Source organism: Sarcophilus harrisii, chromosome 2, assembly GCF_902635505.1.
Source record: "Sarcophilus harrisii chromosome 2, mSarHar1.11, whole genome shotgun sequence".
In the NCBI taxonomy this organism is placed as follows: domain Eukaryota; kingdom Metazoa; phylum Chordata; class Mammalia; order Dasyuromorphia; family Dasyuridae; genus Sarcophilus; species Sarcophilus harrisii.
Genome location: NC_045427.1, coordinates 606,479,211 through 606,491,830, shown reverse-complemented (window position 1 = coordinate 606,491,830; position 12,620 = coordinate 606,479,211). Strand labels below are relative to the sequence as shown.

At 40.5% G+C, this 12,620-nt stretch overlaps 1 protein-coding gene across 9 annotated transcripts in view; it reads left to right on the top strand.

Annotated features, from left to right (window-relative positions):
* Positions 1–12,620, top strand: part of ZMIZ1 (zinc finger MIZ-type containing 1) — a 430,170-nt gene that overhangs the window by 72,227 nt on the left and 345,323 nt on the right. For all 9 annotated transcript variants that reach the window (XM_031956396.1, XM_031956401.1, XM_031956399.1 and 6 more), the window contains one exon: positions 1,885–2,011. The gene's annotated coding sequence lies outside the window, so the exon portion shown is untranslated. The remainder of the gene's footprint in view (positions 1–1,884; positions 2,012–12,620) is intronic.

The following is a 12,620-nucleotide window of genomic DNA, read 5'->3' as shown; positions in this document are numbered from 1 at the left end:
TGGCCCAAATCTGCTTTTCCAGCTCCATCTCCTCCTCCTTCTCCCCTTTGCAAATTGAAAGGCACTTCCCTAAACATGTCATGTGCTTTCTTCCCTCCAGTTTTTTTTAGTGAGCTGTCCTTCAGTTGGAAAGCTCTCTCCTCATATTGGCTCATTGAAATCCTACCTGTCCTTCAAGGACTAGCTCACATCTCTTCTGTGAAACTTCCTCTGATTCTATCCTACCTTTTTCTAATCCATACTAGAAGTAGCCCCTCCCTCTGTATTCCCACACTTTTTTGGTACACATCTTAGATCAACATATTCTTCCATGGGTTTGCACTAGGCCCATGCCTTGCACCCAAATCAGGCTGACTCTCTGATTGACCAGCCTTAGCCCCACTTGGTGACTGTTTGGGCCCTGATTGTCCCAGATTGTTGCTGCTTGGGCCAGAAACTCTGAGGGTCTTCTCCACCCAGGTTGTGTGTGTGTATATGTGAGACCATTCTCTAATTCATGTCTTAAATAGCCTTAGACATTGGACATTGCTTCAGTCAAACTGAGACCTATGGAACCTTTGCTTAAAAAAACCAAGGTCTCCCATTTCATCCTGGGCTGTATCTCCAGTCAGCTTGATTTATATCTTGCCACTGGACTCAGGTGGCTCTGGAGGAGAAAGTGAGGCTGCTGACCTTGCACAGCCCTCCCTCCCTTAAATCCAGTTTAATTGCATGTCATGGAATCACCTCCCTGATGTCATGGTCCTTTTTGAGAATGAAGCACATGCAACTGCAACAACAACATTCTGCCATTCATTAGACATCAGGGAGTAGACTGATACAGATGTAGGGAACTCCTAGAGGAGGATATCCCCTTTAGCAATACAGGTTGCCACTTTCTCAGCAAGTTATAGTCTTAGAGAATTGCTTAAGGCAGTAGTGTCAAACTTAAATAAAAAGGAGGAGAGAAGAAGTATAGAAGAATCCCTGAGGGCTACGTATTGGCTTAGTTTTAAAATATAATATTGTGGTTTGTTATGTTTTACATATTTTGTTAAAGATTTCCCATTTACATTTTATTATTTCACTCTACATGGGAGTGTTGGGGGAGGGGAGGGTGTTGGACCCCTCTGGCCTAGGGCACCCAGAAGTTACATGATAAGGTCACTCAACCGTCACAGTAATTGGTCCATTTTAGGCAATTATTGATCGACCTGTGAGAGGCTGAAATTGACCTGCAGTCTTGCTGGTTCCAAGACCAGTTTTGTGTCCTTTGCCAGCCTGCTTCTCAGAATGACTCATTGTGTCTTGCCTTTCTTCACCAAGTAAGCTTTTGATGAACAGAAATTGTGCTTTTGTTCTCCTTTCTCTCTCTCATGGCCTCGCACTTAGCCGTGACTCAGTAAATATATATATATATATATATTGGGTGAATGAGGATCTTGAGACTCCAGAAAGCTCCATGTCATCTTTTCCTGGTCTTTGTACCATCTCTCCCCATTCCCTATCATTCACCTCTATCCCATCATCCAGAAATAGAGATGAGGGAATGAGGGCAGGACAACAGAGAGGAGAATGAGCATCTCTTTGGGCTACTAATAACTTGGAGAATGCCCGTTTCAAGGTCGTGTTCTTGTTCCCTCCCATAGATCCACGCCAGAATCCCGATACAGTCCTCTGCCTAGCACAACCCAAGCGCCCAAGCTTCCCTCCTGGGCTTTGGAGGTATTTTTCACTCCCAATTGCTCAGGCCACTTCTCCTGTCCGGCCGTAACTAGCTACAAGCGGGTGTCCAATATGGGCATAAACGGTGCCCAAGAAGGTGGAGTTATACCATATTTAGCTATGCCTGGCTGGGCTGGAGGACTCTGGAGCTCATTTGCTTCTTTTTTCTCCTTCTCCTAGGAAATCCAAGGTTTGGGGACATAGAAGCCTGTCCAGCTCCCTTTCTGCAGCACCTCCTATACCTGCCTCCATTTGTGTCCTGTCCTGAAGCTCTGGGAACATATTAATTGGTGGCAGCCTTGGGCAGGTAAGAAGGCACATTTGTCCCCAACTAATCTCTTAGAATTCTCTTAAAGAAGCTATGGTTTTTTTTTTAATCTTTTTTGGCTTATGGTCTATGAATCTATAAAGTACAACCCCACCCCACTATCACTTGGGAATTTCAGAAATGCTTTTAGAGATAATATAGTAGGGCAGTAGGAATGAATCAAAGTACCTGAACAAATGATAAATAGCTGTATCTCCCCAGGGGAACAGACCAAAATAATTGAGTTTGGTTTTTTTTCAGTATTCCTTCCTTTGCACATTTTCTCCCCTGGCCCCATCTCCTCCCTTTCTCCTAGTTGCCCAAATGTCTGCTTCTTCCTAAGCCCATTAGGATCATCACTTTGGGGTAAAGGTAGGATTGGTAAATATTAGAGAAAAAGAAAGACAGCGCACTATGTAGGATTAAGCTGCCTGCTCTTGGACAGAATGGTTTATTTCTGAGCCCTGTAGAACCTTTGATCAAGTCCTGATCCTTTGTTCACCTGACCTTGGACATCAAGTCTCAACTGCCCAGGTACTGTTAAATCGGTTAACCAATATACATTCCTTATGTCCATAAGCCACTATATTAAGTGCTTTGGAGGGATGTAGAATGAAGAGAAGATATGATACTTATCTTCTTCAAGTTTATACTCTAGAATAATACCCAAGAAATGATAGATAAATGATATAAAATATGCCTTAAGATAATGAATTTTCAAATGAGAATGGTGAGTCTTAACAATTGGGTTCTTGTCCTGATTCCTCCATCCTTGTTTGACCTTAGATAAGCCCACTTCACCTTGGTGGACCTCAGTTTCCACATCCATGAAATGGAAATAATATAACCTTCTATACCTACCTCACATGGTAATTGTGAAGTTTAAGCATCCTGAGGGCAGGGTCTGATTTTTTTTTTGTCTGTATATTTCCAGAAAGTAGCATAATGCCTCACATAAACAGTAGATGTTTAAGAAATACTTAGGAAGTGATTGATCAAACAACACAATGGATTTGAAGGTTTTAAACAATGTAATATCAAGATATCAAGAATGTGTGATTTTTGTCAACATGGGTAGCCTTTAGTGGATGGGGATTGTAACTTAACTTCAAGTTGCCTGAGGTGTAGGGCTGCCCAGGGTCAAAACAATTCCTACTTCTCAGAGACTGAGATTTGTACTCAGGTCCCTTCCAACCTTGGGGTGATCAGTGTTCTCACTGTGCCGTACAAAAAAGTCTCAAAGTATAAGGCAATGGACAAATACGTACTCCTGGTGCCATTACATTGAGACAATGTCCTCGCTGCTTTTGGACAGTCTACTTAGGAGATTTAGTGAAATCCAAACATCCTCCTTTGCTGATTTCTTGTGAAAAAACATTACTTCTTGCTATTTATTCTGGTGAGTGGGTAGGATTATTGGATGGAAGATCCTTCAGTTGCTTATTTCCAAGTCACTCTTATGATCAGAAACTCTTTAGTGGAAAGAGGTGGACCAGGATACAGAGTGGTGCCTTCAGTGTAACATCAATATATATATATATATACACATCCAATTCAGCTGCTCCTGATTTGGGTCTCTCTACATCTAAATGACTGAGTAAAAGGCTAAAATCAGAAGCAGATTGGAAAGTTCTTTAGGATGTATGGCTGAATAATGTACATTTAGGGGACTAAGTCAGGCTGCTAAAGTATGAGAGTAATGAAAGTGCTACCAAGGTGTGTATCGGGTGTTGATGGGGGACAGACCATGGTAAAATTATAAAGTGAATCATTTGTCTTCAGTGCCCCTGATTTCCTTTTCTGGGCTTTTTCTTTCCCTTGTGGCCCCATGTATTCTGTAATCTTTGACACCTTCCTTGTATCCAAAATGGTTCTTTGGAAAGACTTTTCTATGTGTTATTTCAGATTTAAATCACCACACTCCCTCTCCAGAATGAGTTTGCACATCTATCTAGCTTTCTTTAAGGGTATATAATGAAAATTTCTCTTCTCTATTTAATTGAATTTCTAGTCCTAACCAGTAGATAGAGGAAGATGGGGGGAGGGTAGATAGATATATAAGTTTCTTAGCTTCTAAGATCATATAGTTTAAGTAGATGCCTCAGTTTACCTATAGTATAGCCCAGTGCCTGTAGCTGAACCTTCTTACAATCAGCTTCCATGATTATAACTCTGGGTCACTTCACTGACTCCTCAGAGATTAATTGGGTAAGGGTAAGACTTGGTTGACTGTGGCCTTTCCCTGGAGGCTTGGGGTTGGTTTCCCGCAGGATTGGGGGGTTGGGCATGAACTCAGAAATCTCAGTGTGGCACATGAGCCTTTAAGTGGAAAATACACACACACACACACACACACACACACACAGAAACAAAGAATGCTTTCAAGATGAGAAGGGAGTTTTCTGTAGTGTTTGTACCATATCCCATTCTGATGGGTTTTCAAGGGAAAGGTGAGCCTGCTTCTAGCGAAGATGTTTCAAGGGGTGACATTGTGGTTTGTTAAATAGTGTCTGTAATAACTTATCTGTCATTGGTAAAGCCGGGGCTGTTTGTATTTCGCTTTTCATACATAAATCAAGTTCACAGCACCCAAGACTGGAGCAGCATTTCAACAAGTGATTTGGCTAATGCTGGTTCTCTCCCCCAACCCCACCCCCCTTATTGTTCCCAGAGGCCTCTGTGAAAGATTTTCAGACTTGGGCTTTCCAGTGCAGTGCTTACAAAAGCAGTTCTGAGCTAACCTGTTTCATAGGCCATTCTGGGAGGAAGCCAGATTATTAGTAATTTACATTAACTAAAAAGTGATGGAAGGGACAGGGAGACCGTTTTATTGGGAAACCAGTGAAGAGCTATTGGGTAGACTGGAGGGGGTGGGGGACGGGCATTTTTGGCTTAGTAGCACATCCTAGTGTCAGTTGTTTGGGGTTGTCTGCATGATGGACATGCACCCTCTCAGGGGAAGGAAAAACTTGTAAAGAGCAAATATGTTCTGGAAAGAACACTGAATCAGGGACCTGGAAACTTAGTTTGGAATCTGGATTTTGCCCCTTACTCAGTCATCAGTTTCCTCATGTATAAATTGAGGGGGTTGGATTGAATGATATCTAAGATCCCCTTCTAAGACTGACATTCTGTTTCTGTAGTCCTGGTTTTGTTCCCATCTGTGTGACTTTGGGCATATAAATTGACCTCAAATAAGGTAATACCTTATTTGATAATAACAATAGAATAGTTAGCATTAATAAGATTTACAAAATACTTTTCATACTTACTTTCATTTAACACTCACTGAGGATGCTGTTATCCTCATTTTACAGATGAGATAACTGAGGCCCAGAGAAATCAAATTACATGCCCCAAATCACAAAGTTTGTAAGTATCCAAGGCAGGATTTGAATTCATGTTTTTCTGACTGTGTTCAGGATTCTATCTGATAAGGAAGCTGCCTCTTAGCAGATTTTTTTTTTCAAAATTGCACCCCTAACCACCCAAATTTAATCAATTCAAGCCTCTCTAAATTTAATTAGGCTGGGATCATGTAAGTTGTGCTTAGCAGACTTGTGCTTAAAGCCTTTCCACCTTGGCAGAACTGTTAAGAGCTCTGGATCTGAAGGCATAGCCTCCAAGAAGCCAGGATGTCAATTAGATACCAGAGGGGGAGTTTAGTGAAGCTTGAGTCGGGGAGTGAATAGATCTCTGTATTTAGCATCAGGAAGATCTGAGTTTAAATCCTGTCTTAGACATTTACTAGTTGTGTGACCCTGGACAAGTAACTTAATCATACTTGACAATACCAGTGTCTTAGTTTCTTCAATGGTAAAATGTAAAAAAATAAGAGCTACCTTACAGAATTGTGAAAATCAGATGAAATATTATATATAAAGCACTTTGCAAAACTTAAAGTGCTGTATCAATGCCAGCTATTATTATTGTTATTGAAATGAATTATTCTTTGAATATTTGATAGAGTTCACTTGTAAATTGATCCAGTAATGGTTTTTTCCCCCTCTTTGGAGTTCTTTTATTGCTTGTTAAATTTCATTTTGTGAAATTGGGTTATTTAAATTTTCTTTTTATTTATTTGGAAATGCTATTAGCATGTTTTTCACCAAATGCAACAACAAACAAAAAAATGCTTTAAAATTGCAAAGCACCGTGGAGACTAAGTTTGTGGGGGCTGGTCCGTGATACCTTGTTGCTAGCTCTTAAGGGCAGTATTTCCCCAGAGTACAAGCAGGTGCCAGGAAAGAGAATGAGGAAATATCTACTTGGGCAGAATCAGTAAGAAGAGCATTGTATTGGAGGGATCTGTAGTTTGTATAAATCTTTTTAGCTTTCCATATCTCATTCCATCCTTCTGTAAAATGGAGATGAATGCACAGCTGGGTGGCAGAGTGGATAGAGTTGCATCTAGAGTCAGGAAGAGCTGAATTCAAATCCGGTCATGGACATATACTAGCTGTGTGCCTCTAAGCAAGTCTCTCAACCCTGGTCAACTCAGTTTCTCACCTTTAAAATGAGAAGGAAATGGCAAACCACTCCAATATCTCTGCCAAGAAAACTCTAACTGGGGTCATGAAGAGGAGTCGGACATGACTGAACAACAATAGCCTGTGCTTGACTTTCTGGGGAAGATGAGCTAAGTCATGAAATCCCAAGGTCTCAAAATCTGCTTTATGTAGATTGAGAGGAGTAATGATGTAAGTAGCATCTGATCTCTGGGGATGAAACAGAACAGGATGGTACCATTTTGACCTCCCTTATAATTAAAATGTGCTTTTATAAAGACACTCAGTTGATTACATAATGTATGGCTGTTCTAACTTTCCTCAGAGTCCAGAGTATGCTTTCTACAGTGTATTCTTACTTCTCTGAATCTGTTTTCCCACCTGTCAAAGGAGTAGACTTGACTAGCTGATCCCTAAAGTCTCTTCCAGAATGAATATGTTGTGATTCTTTGTATTAGAATTATTGTAGGCTTTTCCTTAGTTGAGATTTAAAGTGAGGGGCAAATCAGATTTACCTTTGTCTGGGCTGCTTTATATTTGAGGGGAAATGCTAGAGACAAGTTCCTCCACTCCCCCTACCTGTCTTGGCCTTATTCCCCATTCCTCAGCCAGATGAACCCTAACATTCTTATAAAGAATAGAAAAGTTTTCCTTTCTAAAGAGAGAAAAAAAACCTTATTCTACAGTATATCCTGCTGTTAATCCATGTAATCCAGTTATTTCCTCCCCTCTCTTTTTCAAAACACCCTTCAGATGGTGGTTTAAAATATATGATAACAAAGAAGACTTGGAGTTTCTCATTATTATTATCTTCACTGAAAATCAAAACCCTGATGAGGTCTGCTCCCCAAGGTGTATATGATCAAGGAAGATCTGGGCTGGATGAAACCTGTCTTGGGTTCCCTTCCCAGTTCCATTCCATTCCCTTTCCTCCTTAAGCATTGCTCTTTCCCTTCCCATCCTTTTAGAATGGTCTCTAGAGGAACTGACATTGGGTTGGCTGAGAGGCTATGACTGGTTAGCCTCTTGCCTGCTTTCTCCATCATTCCCCTTGAGAAGCCTCCTCTGGGACTTAATAGCCCATTGGAAGACCTCTTGGGTACTACAAGAATTGTCAGCCAATGAGAAGGAGCTCATATTGAGAGAAGGGACTGGTTTATTTTCAATTATGTATATCCCCAGGACTTTGCACTTACTGCTTAGTAAATTCATTTTCATTCATTCATCTATTCCAGCCCTTTCATTTTACAGAAAAGGAAACTGAGTTATCAAGGTAAAGATCCACCTTGAAGCACCGTTGTCCCAACAACCCAGTGAGACAGGCCTGACAGGTTTTATTTGTACATAATCCCTTTCACAGATGAGGAAACTGATACTTTGAGACGTGATTTGCCTAGGGTCACAGCCCACATTTAAACCCATTTATCTTGATTTCATATCTAGCATTCCTAAACAAACTATACACAATAAGTTGTAAATTATCAGCATTAGAATTAAAGGGTGGGGAGGATATACTGGGAAGCTCCTTTCTGAGGAGGGTAAGCTTGTAACTGTTACTTGAAGGAAGTCAGGAGGAAGAAATGAAGAGAGAGAGTCACTGAGAATGCTTGGAGGTTGGAAATTGAGGGCCTTTTTCTAGAAGTAATCGCTATAGACCGAAATCACTGACTTACTGGGTAGGTAGGGGGACCTTGGGATAGGGGTAGTGGGCTGGAAAGGTGAGGGGGACACATTATAATGAGATATGATGAGATTTTCAGACAGTAGCATCTCAATACTTAGTTAGCGGGGTGGGAAGTAACCAACTTCCATTTCAAAGAGAAGTTTTTCCCTTTGGGGGAGGGGGGGGGGATGGACATGAATCCTTTTGGCAATCTGGTAGAGTTAGTGGGTTCCTCAGAATAATGTTTTAGAATATGTAAAATAAAATACAAGGATTCTAAAGCAAACCAATTATATTGAAATATAATTATTAAAAATATTTTTTAAAAAACCCTTAGATTTAGGAGGCACCATAAAGATGGTGTTAGGAAACATTTCCCCAACATTCTCTTTCTTACTCAGGGTTGTCCTCAGATGTCAACAATTTGTCTGCAGTTTAGCCTCCTGTATTAGTGTATAGAATGTTCTTTCTGGCCTGATTCATAATTTACAATCTTTTTACAATTGGGGTACCACCAAAAGCGATGCTATTCTCCCTATTGGTTCTTCTCCTTCTCCTCCCCCCCCCCCCATTTAAAAAATTCTCAAATAGGGCTTTAGTATGATTTCTCTTTTAATTGAAATTGGTCCCAAGGATGTAAAAGTTTGCCAACTGCTCTTAATAGCTCTCCATGCTTATGCTTGGGATTTGAAGACCAGTTTTCCTCTCCTGGTATCTCTCCTGTGCTTTGTTTTTAAGTCTGGAGAAGTTGGCGTACATATATTAATCAATCAGTCATGACTGTTGATTGAATATCAACTGTGTATCAGGCAATGTTGGGGAGACAAGGAGGTGATGAGACATAGCTCTAGCCCTGCAGGAGCTTATAATTGACCTGGGGAAATGGAACAGAAATGTAAAAATATAGCTAATAATACCAGGCAGTATGTGATTAGTTCCCAATGAGAGGCACAGATGGCAGGCAGTGCTGTCAGACTGAGAGGTGAACAGTCACTTGAGGCTGGGAGTGGTCATCGACAGAAGGTAGGGTGTTAGTTGGAACTTGAAAGATGGTTTAGGGTTTAGAAAAGAAGCCAGTTCCAGACTAAGAAATGGAAGAGGAGTTACAGGTAGTGAGACACAGAGGTTCAAAGTGCACTGAAAAGATTAACCTGGGGGGAGGGAAACTTTCTCAGTCTGAGATAAGACTGGAAAGGTTAGGGTGGGGCCAGATTGTTGAGAGCTTCCTTGCTGCCTTTAGCTCACTTAAAAGAAAATAGTGCTGAGGAAATTTTCTTTTCCACAGATTTCTTGTTCTCATTTTTAAAATATGAGAATGTAATATTTCTGTGATTGAAACAACTGGGCTGGGGATTGAGGGTGAAGATCAATTCTGCTCTGGTTTAAAAAAAAAGTCCATATGCATTTTAAAAATGAATTGTACAAAAAAATAAAAATATTAGAATGACCCAGATTGAATGGCCCTAAAAAAGCACCTTGATTTTGCACAGAAGTACAGTAATTCATTCAAAGTCATAGAGACAGGTTGGTTGACAGAACTGGGATTTGAACTGGGTGTTATCACTCCCAAGACTCGTTTTCTTTCTGCTCTATCAATCCTGTTGTCTCTTTTTACTCTAGGTCACAGAGCTAACTACATAAGTGGACAAAGCTGGGACTTGAACCTCTCTTTCAGGGTCTACAGATCCCCAACACTTTAATACAGGGTTTTAATCAGAGGCGCTTAGAGTTAGTGGTATGGGGATATCAGTGTCCAGAGGATAAAGCAGAGAAGCATGACCTTCCTGGCAGTACAGCAGCAGTGAGATCCAAGGACGGAGCAGGCAGATTTAGTCTAAGGTCAGGGAAGAGCTCAAGGAATGGGGAATTGAAGCACGTTTGATGAGCTCCTGTGTCATAATTTCACATGTTCAGCTCAGTGAGCATGTTGACATCTTTTTAATCCCACCTTGTAGGACAGAGACCATGACCCAATATTTGGTGAGCTTCAGCTGTGGACAGCTCCCCACTGCTGCTACTTTCCCAAAGCAGGAAACCACTGAGTCAGCATGGCATATGTAATGTTAATAACCAACAATTCATATTGATAGCTAATTAGGGGTTTCCAAGCATTGTCCTCCCAACAATCCAGTGAGATTATCAGGAAGTATATCTTTATCCATAAGTGAGGAAACTGAGGTTTAGGGAAGTAACTTGCCCTGGCTCACAGCCTTTATTTAAATCCAGTTCTGTTCCACATCCAGCATTCTTTCTATTGTCTCACTCCCTTTAACCTCATAAAATCACAGCTTTAGGACCAGAAAAGACTTTACAGGAAAATGACTTTAGGAGGTGAATGCAAGATAAAGTGGGCTAAGAGTTGCAGCAAGTAGGCTAATTAGGAGTTTATTGAATAATCTGGGAGAGAAGGAAATGGGGTACTGACCCAAGATGGAGATTTTGTGACTAGAAAGAAAAGGATGAAGAAGAGGAATACTGAAAAGTAAAAACAAGTTTTAGCAACTGATCAAATGTGTGTGGTGAAAGAAAATGAGAGGGCCGGATAGTGCAAAAGTTGAGAACTTTTGTGCCTGGAAGGAAGGTGCTGGTGGTGACAGAAATAGGGATTTTGGAAGAGGCGGGTGGGTCTTGGGAAAAAGAATAGTTTTGTTTTGGACACGATGAGTCAGAGAGAAGCATTTGAGGGCAATAGGAAGACTGAGCCAGGTCCATTCATTTTGGTTGGCTTCTTCCTTCCCCTAAATCATAGCTCTCATGTATCCCAGTGGGTCGAAATAATTGAACAGTTTTTTTTTTTTAAACTTTTTAATGAATTGAATATTATCTTAAAACACAATCTTATAGGTGTTAGTTCTGTAACTCTCTTTTTGCAAGACAGATTTTTCTTACTTATGTTACTCTTCAGGATAATATTAGTAAGAATGATTACTAGGACTTTTTAAATTTTAATTTTTTTGTTTGTGTTGGAGATTTTTTGTTAGTTTGTTTTTGGTCAAAGACTGTGGTTTCATTATTGTGGGGAACTCCTAAGAGGAAATGCAAATCCCATTGAAGATCCTAGATCTAGAGGTGGAAATAGTCTTAGTGGATTGGGGGTAAACTAGCACTCACCTAGAAATGTTTCCCTATTTTGGGAGGGACATGAATCCTTTTGCCCATCTCTTATTTTATAGATGAGTAAACTGAGGACTTACCCAGAGACACATAGATGATATTTATGTAAGGATTTGGAAGTTTTTCCACTGCGCCATGCTGCTTCCCCTAGATCAACAACCATTCTGTAACTTCTGTTCTCTGGGGGTGTCTTGGTTCATTGAGATATTCAGTGACTTGATCAGGATTACAGTATAGCCAGTTTAAGTTACAGGCAAGACATTAACGCAATCCTCTCTTTATACTCAATGTCATGGTTTTTCTTGTAGGTCAGAGAATCACAGATGCAAAACTGAAAGGAACCCACTAGGCCATATAATCCAACTCCTTCATATTAAAGATAAAGATATTTAGGCTCAGAGTGGTTAAGTCACTTGCCTAAGATCATACAAAGTGTTCAGAGTGCCATTTGAACTGATTTTGTTAGAGTGCTAGTCCTGGAGTCAAGAAGATTTAACTTCCTGAGTTCAAAACTGACCTCAAATACTACCTAGCTATGTGAGCTGGGTTTGTAAGATTTTGAGTTTCAAATTTTTTTCTCCTTCCCTCCCATTCCTCTCCCTGGAGCTAGTCACTTAACTCTGCTCACCTCAGTTTTCTCATCTGTAAAATGAGCTGAAGAAGGAAATGATAAACCAATCCAAAGTCTCCATCAAAAAACTCCCAAATAGGGTCACAAAAAGTAGGAAATGACTGAAAAACAACAACATCTGATTTCAGAACCAGTATTCTCTTTGCTGGACTATTCTACATTTCTATTAATTTTATAAATTCCTCTTTTCTTCTCTTCTCTTCTCTTCTCTTCTCTTCTCTTCTCTTCTCTTCTCTTCTCTTCTCTTCTCTTCCTTTCTTTTCTTTTTTTTTCCCCTGAGGCTATTGGGGTTAGTGACTTGCCCAGGGTCACACAGCTAGGAAGTGTTAAGGTGTCTGGGGCCAGATTTAGACTTAGGTCCTCCTGACTTCAGGACTGGTACTCTATCCACTGTGCCACCTAGCTGCCCCATAAATTCCTTTTCTTTTCAACTTCAAATAGGCCATGATTTTATCAGTATGACTCCTTGCACTGCCATACATAGCCCAGTCTCTCCATGGTTTCTTAGACAAATTTCTCAAGTTCCAGTGGCCAGAAAGATTCCTCAATTGGTAGACAGATTTCTATAACAGAGCCTCTGTAAATTTATTGAGGCCAATTGATAGACAATAGATACAATCCATTGCTGGATCTATACTAGAAGCCCTTCCTCCTTGTTTGGATCCTCCTTGAGTGCAGGTTGGATTAGCAAAG